The sequence below is a fragment of the Panthera pardus genome, unplaced genomic scaffold, assembly GCF_024362965.1.
Source record: "Panthera pardus isolate Hobbes unplaced genomic scaffold, ASM2436296v1 HiC_scaffold_7, whole genome shotgun sequence".
NCBI classification, from domain to species: Eukaryota; Metazoa; Chordata; class Mammalia; order Carnivora; family Felidae; genus Panthera; species Panthera pardus.
This window is the reverse complement of record NW_026527002.1, coordinates 62,297,016-62,306,790: the sequence shown is the minus strand read 5'-3', so window position 1 is coordinate 62,306,790 and position 9,775 is coordinate 62,297,016. Positions and strand designations below refer to the sequence as shown.

The following is a 9,775-nucleotide window of genomic DNA, read 5'->3' as shown; positions in this document are numbered from 1 at the left end:
AAGGTAGAAGATCTTGAGACTTCAATGATTTTTTTTTTTTTAAATATGGAAGGCTTCATGAATTTGTGTGTCATCCTTGTACAGGGGCCATGCTAATCTTCTCTGTATCATTCCAATTTTGATACCTGTGCTGCTGAAGCAAGCACTTCAATGACATTTTAAGCCATTGAACTAAACCCTTGCCTCTGTATTTTATATTATGTGGAACAACTATTGTACTTCTTATCAAATCCATCTTTAATTGGGTAGTCTATTTTGCAACTGAAGGCTAATATGTAAGGTAATTAGCCAACTAATAGACCTCCTTATTATTCTTCCTTCAAAACTCAACTGAGACATTAATGCCCTCCAAAACTTCCCTCAAAAGCATCTTTGACAACCGCCCCCCCCCCCCGGCATTCCCCCCCCCATCCTCTTCCAAGTGGAACAAAGCAAATTTTAGCTTCGATTCCCGTTACCCTGGCATACAGACACTTATTTTCCTACAAACAACTTAGGTTCTCAAAGCCACCTCTCATCTAATAGCCCTCAAATCCAATGCAATAGTGTCTAGTTGATATGACCACTTGCCCCAACTGTGGGTGGCAGGCGAGTTAAGTTCCTTTACTAAGAGGGGGACTTTGCTCACACCTGGAGGGGCAATAATAGTAGTTTAAAGTTCAGAAACAGAGGAAATTCTATGCTGCATTATATTTAAGTCATCAGTGTCCCAGTCTCTTCCTCAAGGTCCTAAATATCTTAAATGAATGTATTGTGCCTTTTTTCTTTCTTTCATCTCAATTCCTCCAGTGCCCTGCAGATAGGTTAGGAGCCTAGCACAATAGCTCCTCAATAACTCTGTTAAAACGGACCAATAATTAAAGAACTTAAATGTTAAAGCTCAGTAACACTTTAGATATCCTCTAATGTAAACTCTTAATTTTACAGGTACTGAGATCTGGAGAGTTTACACAACTTCTCCAGTATGTAAAGTAAGAGCAAAGCCAGAACTACCACCTAGGCCTACAGTCTCTTAATCCAGCGCTCTTTCTATTCTACCAGAAGCTGGATACATTTGTAATCTAAATGAACAGAAAGGATACCTGCGAAAATGTAACTACAAGTGCGTACAGAGACAGTAAGTGCCATCCATTGTTTCAAGAGGGGAAAAAATATTTTGGACTCTGATGGTCAAGATTGGCTATTATATATGTCAGGTAGCACAGTAGTCTGGATTCTTGAATTTATTGCCTTCACTCTTCTGACATCAGCTCGGAGAGGGCCTCTCTGGCTTCCCAGTCTAAATTTGGAAAGCACCCCATATTTTCTCTCCAAGCACCTTTAACATTTTCACTTCTCTCAACTCCCCACTTCCCATTTATTTATGTCTTTGTTTGTTTCTTTCACTTGAATCTCCTCCAGAAGGGTAAAGGCCATGTCTACTTTATTCCCCACTGTATATTCAGTGCCTCACACGGCTACTGATACATAAAGACACTCGCTATCTAATTGGTCATTAATTTATTCAACAACATTCCATGAGATGGGAGTACAAAGATGAACAAGGCAGACAAAAGTCCTGCCCTCTTAGAGCTTATATTCTGCTGGAGGAAGATAGAAAATAAGCAATATAACACAAGCACAATACTGCATATGACATCAACTTGATGCACTGTCATTTTTATGTCTAAACAAAGGAAAAGACATTACAAACTTTGCCATGCTATTGACGTTTCAATGAATAACTTTAAAGATACAAAAACACGAATAAAGGGGAATCTTAGAAATGATGAATATAGTATATTATATATTATATGAAGGCAAATGTGACAGTGAAAATTAAAAGCAGGCATGGTGTGTCGAGAGAGTTCCCTGAAGCGATGAGTGAATTAGATGGGAATGAGATAGAGAGATAGTGGGATATCAAAGGAGCAGGTAGTCGTAGAGAATTGATACATGAATTAGGAACCAACCTTGTATTTACATGGTATGTAGTACCTTTGTGGCAGCTATATCTTAACCCCAGTCCTTCCAATCATTTGTTGTAAGGGCTTGAGCAAGTTTTTGAGCCAAGGTTTCCTAATTTGGAAAATGGGTATTATAAAATGTGATATTTGAGATGAAGTATGTAAAAGACATTGAATTTAAGGGATACTTAAGTTGTAGTGTTTATTACTTTTATCATTTTATTCAGTAACTCCTGAATGGAATTCTAGTTGATATCCTGCTTGTTATTTGTTTGTTTATTTGTTTGCTTGTTTGAACTGTTAGACCCTCTCCTAGACTTGCAGTGCTGGGCTATTTTCCCCCTCAATTAACACTGTGTTTGTATTTTGCACCTTCTCTTTCAACTTGTCACTTATCTGTCTTCCCTACTAGATTATAAATTCCTTGAACGTGTGAACCCTGATCTACTCATATCTGTGATATTTGGAGTACAGTGCTTGGCACCTAGAAGGTCCTTATAATGTTTCTTGACTGAACGTAAGAACAAATGTGTTGGGTAATGGGTCTTCCAGGCAAAGGGAAAGTTTTCAATAAAGCCCTGGTGATGAATGCACTGGGCATCCATCCATCGCTCAACAAAACTTCTTTTGAGTGTTAACTGGCAATAGTTTCAGAGAATACTGCTCTTTGGAACACATAGGAATATCCCATGGAACGAATAGGTCAGTACCCCATCAGAATAGGGCTTTACCCATCACGCTAGTTAATCTCAGTTACTCCTTTCAGCTTGATTTAGATGACCCATTCTAGCAGTATCTTCTCATGGTAAGCTGTTAACTTCATAAGGTTCTAAAGAGATTGCAAATGTTTCTCAACATTTTTGTATGGGTGCCAGGATTTACACCCGCCCCGTGGGAGGGTTGCCTTTTCGATATTGCAAAACAACAGGGCAATGACTGGTTTCCCTGTGTCGTTTAGACAAGTATGCCCTGGACAGCATGAGCTCAGCTGTAGGCCCATAAGCTGACATGTCAACCTGCAAAGCCACTTCTTTGAAAATGATTTAACTTTTTTCATTTCTTAAGAACTGAGTAGGGCTTTAGAAAATGTCCAAAACCAAACTCCCCGTTGAAATTTTGAGGTCTCTAAGCAAAAATAACCTCCTTCTGGCTTCACAGGTCAAGAAACCATCAGAAAGAAACCATCTCAGCTGCCTGAGGATGGTCTTAAGTCCAGCCACCCAGGCGCCAAAGCCAACACCACTTTGACGCAGATGGGTATTGAGCCAGAAGAGGTACAGCTCCAGTGTCAGACTCTCTCTGCTTCTCCAGCCTAGGAGTGAAGGGAGTGCATGATGGGAAGAGAGGAATGCGGGCCAAAGACTCAACAAAGTGCAACATGTCTCATAGCCAACTCAACTGGCAGAGTCCCTTAATGCTACTAACCAGTTTGGGCACCATGCGGAGAGCCAGCTCCTGTATCAGATGAGCCACTTGTAGTCTTCCATATTGGCACCTGACCACAGGCCTCAAATAATTAGGAAAGGAAGAATTCTAATAACAGTTGAAAATAACCTTTAGTCTACAGAAGTTTACTGTCAAATGATGGAATTGAATTAAGCAGAAATAGCTAGCAAAAGAATGTAATGTATATAAATATCAAATCATTATGTTGTACACCTGAAATGAATACAGTATTGTACATATCAATCATTCTTCAATAAAAATAACAAAAATATGATGGAGCATGAAAGCTTTGAAATAATCGAGAGTTCAAGCTCTTTATTTAATTTTTAGCCCATTACTTGCTAACTGTGCCATCTTGGACTGGCCACTGGTCCTCGGAGTGTAACTTTCCTCACCATAGAAATACAAAGCATGTTTTAACCAATCTACCTGTCGGTTATTGGGAAGGTCAAATGATTAAATGATCTGATATTTTGCTGACCTAAGAACACAGTGCACATGTTTGATTTTGTCTTATGGCTTAAATGATAAAATGATGGGTATATTTAAAAGTACTGTGACAATATAGATATACTTTATGAATAAGAACATCATTCCTATTTAAACATTTGACCCAGTTCGAAACAAAGGCAGATTCTGTTTCCAGACAAGTAACTTTGCAAAGTGGTCCACAGGTGGTCCACGTCATCCAGTCCCTTTCCTCCTAATCCTTATCTGGGTGTGAACAGGACAATATCTTGATTTTTGGCTTTATTTGCAACGTGGGTGACATGGCTGGGCAGATGTGCGACAAATAATGGCTGCTTTCCTATTGCACTGTCTCACTCTAAGCACTAAAAGAACTGAAGTATGTAAAGTACTTTACAAAGAATAAAGTGGTTGGGGCGCCTGGGAGGCTCCATCGGTTGAGCGTTCAACTTCCAGGTCACGATCTCATGGTTCGTGCGTTTGAGCCCCGGGTCAGGGTCTGTGCCCACAGCTCAGGGCCTGGAGCCTGCTTCGGATTCTGTGTCTCCCCCTCTCTCTGCCCTCGCCTGCTCACACTCTCTTTCTTTCTTTCTCTCTCAAAAATAAATAAAGCATTAAAAAAAAAGAATAAAGTGGTTTATAAACGGTGCCTTAAGAGGTATCTCAAAAATCTTCTGAGCCTCCACTGTTCATAAAGCAATAGCAGCACCTGGCATTCAAAATCATCCCTATTTTTTCCTTCAGCCCCTCTCTTCCCTGCAGTTTCAGCCCCAATGACAAGGTGCTGTCCCACCTGCGCTGCTCACCTTCTCTCTGCTGGGGCCATGCATCCCGCAGCACCAGCTCAGCCACCACCACCACTCCGACTACCACACACACAACACCCCTGCCTGTCCCTGGGTCTTCAGTAGCCTCGTGTTTCCTGCCGGGAACCATTTCCTTCTCATATCTGTCTCTCCAAAGCCTGCTAATCTTTCAGAGCCCCTCTCTTTCAGGAAGCCTTTCCGGGTGCCTCCAATCCCATTTCAAATGCATCCTTCATGCCCCCTAAACCACTAAAGTCTTCATACCACGTTCACATCACTATGGCGTCTGACCTTGTGCAGCACTTCCTTCCTGTAATTTTTTACAAAGCATGTGTAACCGCATAAGCCAAGTTCTGATTAAGAGACCAAGTAATAAATTCCCAGAAGACAAGGAAGACACATGGACATCGGTGTTTGGTCAGTTTCCACGGTGCTCGGTGCAGGGCTGAACACACTGTAGGCACTCTCGGACACGTGTTCCAGCTGATTTCACTGCCACGGTTGCCAGATTTTCTAATTTGAATGTCTAGTTTATACTTTTAAACAGGTGGCACAAACAGTCTCTGGAACTATAAAGTCTCTCCATTCGATGGCCTGGACAACCACATCACATAGCCCAAGGTACAATCATTCTCAAGTAAGACACCAGTGAATTTGATTATAGATAACCGCTGAGGTTTGTGGAGAGCTTACTGCTTGCTAGGCATTGCTCTAAGCGACTTGCATATATTTGCCCATTTAATGCTCAGAAAAATTCTAACAGGTAAATAATATTATTAGCTTCTCCATTGTACAGATGGAGAAACTGAGACACAGACAAATGAAAGGGTGTAGAGCAAGGCAGCAAGGTTTCAAATCCTAGCAGTGCAGTTTCAGAGCCAGGGCTGAACTCTTGTTTTTCATCTAAAAGGGTCCCACATGACTTGACCATATTCGCTACTAAACGGCCAGATCTTCATTCTTTGCTATCTGAACTTTATCTTCCATGGTGTTTTGAAGTTTTTTTATTTTAGAGAGCGTGAGCAGGGGAGAGGGGAAGAGAGAGAGACATGGAGAGAGAGAATCTTAGGCAGGCTCCATGCTTAGCGTGGAGTCTGATGCAGGGTTTGATCCCACTACCCTGGGATCATGACCTGCATGGAAACAAGAATCGGACGCTCAACTGACTGAGCCACCCAGGTGTGCCTCATGGGTTGTTTTTGTTTTTTGTTTTTTAAGGTGACCAAAACCCCTTCTTTCACTCTTCCCACTGTGCATGCCCCTTGTGACTTATGCTTTTGTATTCCTTTTACCTCCCCTACTTCCAACAACCACTAAAGGAGGAGCAGAGTCTCCTTCAGATGTAAACTGTGGTAAGTACCAGGTTGTTAGGAAACCCAGGAGCTACTGAATCAGTCACTGTTTGCTGCTCCCTCTAACAAATATCTCTTTGAGATTCTAGAATGACTCAATCACACATCCCACACCTGCCAAATAGAATCAGCTACCCTGAGATCTGAGCTGTTCTGAGTGTACACAATTTCAAAGGGCAAGCCCATTTATAGTCTAGGTCAATAAAATGATGCACTAGGGAGGAGAAAACAACTCTCATCTATTAAACATCGAAAATTCAGGACAGGTATCTTAGACAAAAACCCAGGAAAAATAAATATTGAAATATGACAAATGATAATACAACGATATTATTCTTAACCAAGGTACATCTCTTTAAAACTGAGCAGAAAAGAGTTTCATCACATTCCAAATCAATCTCCCTCCTGGAGTCAGAAGCCAGGAAGCTTCTAAAATTCAATGCAAAACATAGGTGAGCCCATGTACATATTTTTGGCCAGAAGTCCCACAGCCTTTGTGAATTTGAAAGTCCCAGCTGTGAGGCTTGCTCTTGACAAGAAAGCATCCCTGCTGCACTATTGACTGGAGTTAGAACCACTAAGTCGCCATTTCTAGGTCCAGCCTTTGCTTCCACTGTGCAAATTCCTGCCAAGTGGCCAGGTTTCGAAGTTCAAGAGTGCTTTTACCTCTACTGGAACTCCTTTCCAGCAGAAGCAACATGTCTTTTGAGAGAAGAAATCAAAGCACAGATAATGTCCTTCTTACTGGGACCCAAAAGGTGACCTTAACTGTTTTTGGTTTTCATTGCTCCCACCTGCCTAATTCTCAGTGACTGCCATGTGGCGCCCACGGAAATATGAACCTTCAAAGGCCATTTCACATACGTGAGGAGAAACGGTAGTGACAGAATTTGGGTTGTTTTTCGTTCACACGTTGTTTATATTCTTCCAGAGCCAAACTCCATCCTTTTTCTCCCGTATTCTGAGCTACTTCCTGCACACAACTCTTTCCCCTGTCCACTCCCTTGCTCTGGGTTCTTGTTATTATGTCTGTAATTTATTTTAGAATATTTCAGCACAGTGTGATGTTATATATACATGAGTCAGGTGAATCTACCCTCTACAGGTAGACAGTTGACTTAACTAGGATTCCTACATTCTGAGAGGTGAGTTAGCATTTCAAGAGAAGGTCCACATTCCAGCAATTCAGCTCTATCCATCTCCTGGCACCACCAGACTGTGTTACTTAGCATGATGGTGGTAAAATGGGTTCTTATTTGGTGAAATCGTGGATATTCAAGGCCCTGGATTGGCTAAAACATGCATTCTTAGTGGGAGCAATATATCCCACAAGCAGACAAAATTTGTTAGGGGGGTGGCCTGAAAAAATTCTGAGATTTTGCAAGGATTTTATGTTTCTTTGGAGAAACATAGGCACAACCCTACCTGAAAAAAATCTTTTACCTTGGTATTTAATTTCTTTCTTTAAATTAAGTTAAATTAAAGTTTTCTCCTTTGGGGGCAATAATGAAAAAATAAGTGGGGAAACACTGGGCTAAATTTTTTTGGCCCCCTCTGTACCCTTGTAGGAAGATAGAATGTAGCCAGTTCTTTGCTCTTTCTTTTTAGAATTGGTGAATATGATAGCCGTGGGTTTGTCTGTATATGGCCTTTATTATATTGAGATACTTCCATTCTATACCTAATTTGTTGAGAGTTTTTATCATGAAAAGACACAGAATTGTGTCAAATGCTTTTTCTATAGCTATTGCAATTATCAAGTGGTTTTTATCTTTCTTTGTATTAATGTGGTTTATTAATTTGCATTAGTCAAAACATTCTGGCATCCCAGGGATAAATCCCACTTGATCATGGTGTAAGATCCTTTTAATATGCTGTTGAATTCAGTTTGCTAATATTCTGTTGAGGATTTTTGCATCAATTTTTATTAGGGTTATTGGCCTATACTTTTCTTGCAGTGTCCTTGTCTGACTTTGATATCAGGGTAATGCTACATAATATAATAAGTTTGGAAGAGTTCCTTTCTTTTCAATTTTTTTTTTCAAGAATTTGAGAAGGATTGGTATTAATTCTTCTTTAAATGCTTGGTATAATTACCTGTAAAACCATCTAGTTCTGGGCTTGTATTTTTTATTACTGATTTGATCTCCTTACTAGTGATTGGTCTGTTTAGACTTTCTATTTCTTCTTGATTTGGCCTTAGTGGTTGTTTGCTTTTAAGAATTTTTCCATTTTTTTCTAGGTTGTCCAGTTTATTGGCATATAGTTGTCCAGCATAGACTCTTATAATCCTTTGTATTTCTTTGGTATAAGTTGTCATCCTCAATGGTTCAACTTTTCTTTAGGATCAGGAACAAGACAAAGATGCCCAATCTCACCACTCCTTGTCAACATAGGACTGGATGTTCTAGCATCAACAATTAAGAAAAAGAAATAAATAGGATATAAACTGGAAAGGAAGAAGTAAAATGATCTCTGTTTGCAGATGGTATGATCTTATATATAGAAACCCCTACAGAGTCCACCAAAAATCTGTGAGAACTAACAAATAAATTCAGTAAAGTTGCAAGATACAAAATAAATAGACAAAAATCAATTTCATTTTATACCCAAGTGATGAACTATCTGAAAAAGAAATTACAAAAGCAATCTCCTTTTCAATAGCACCAAAAACAATAAAATATTTAGGAATAAAATATTTTTAGATCCGTGCCCTAGGTTTGATCCCTGAGCAGTGCTGTATCCTTGTGGCTGCATCCTCCCACTGGATATTGTCACATTTGCTTCAGGTCAACCTATAATACAAATTGTGCTTAGAAGATCAAATATTTGATGAGATCTGAGCCTTCATTAAAGTATAAATTTATGGGGCACCTGGGTGGCTCAGTTCACTAAGCAACCGACTTTGGCCCAGGTCATGATCTCTTGGTTCATGGATTTGAGCCCCCTGTTGGTCTCTGTGCTGACAGCTCAGAGCCTGGAGCCTGCTTCAGACTCCATGCCTCCCTCTCTGCCCCTCCCTCACTCATGCTCTATCTTTCTCTCTCTCAAAAATAAATAAACATTTAAAAAATTGTTTTTATAGTATAAATTCATATTACGTGACCATTGAGGGTCTTCTTGCTTATAAATATCTGTATATAGCAGATTCTGATCTAAGAAGAAAAGAAAACCCTCATCTACTTTTAACTGTTGGCTGTTACTGATACACCAAATACCTAATTTTTCTGCAGGACAAAATTTACTTCTACCTTTAGAAAATCCTCAAATTTATTATAAGCAGCAGAGCTAGTAGTTAAGAGGACAGGCTCTAGAATTAGACAATCTGGACTCAAATCCATTCATTAGCTGTTGATCTTGTGCAAGTTGCTTAAACTCTCAGAGCCTTAGCCCTCTTTTTAGTAAAATAGGAAGAATAATAGTGTCTGTATCATGGAAGTTAATAAATAGAAGACACTTAGCACAGTATCTTAAAAATTGTAGACACTAAAAAAATGCTGCCATTATTATTATTATTATTATCATTATTATTTATATTACCATTACTTTGGGGAACAATTAAACCTCAAGTATCTAGAAAAACATGTAGAAACTTGAACAAATGTGAAAGTTTAGGTACTCAGCATAAATGCTTCTTTTTGCATATTTGCTTCTTTTGCCATTTAGTTCTCTTGTTTCCTTCTTACATCTTAGTCACTTACTCCAAACATAGGACACAAGGAAATGTCCTTTATTAGTAGTATTGGAAATTTACATA

At 39.6% G+C, this 9,775-nt stretch overlaps 1 non-coding gene across 1 annotated transcript; it reads right to left on the bottom strand.

Annotated features, from left to right (window-relative positions):
• Positions 1-39: 39 nt before the first annotated feature.
• LOC128775389 (U6 spliceosomal RNA) lies at positions 40-146 on the bottom strand. Its single transcript, XR_008420113.1, has one exon. It is a non-coding gene; the product is annotated as a U6 spliceosomal RNA (small nuclear RNA).
• Positions 147-9,775: the final 9,629 nt, after the last annotated feature.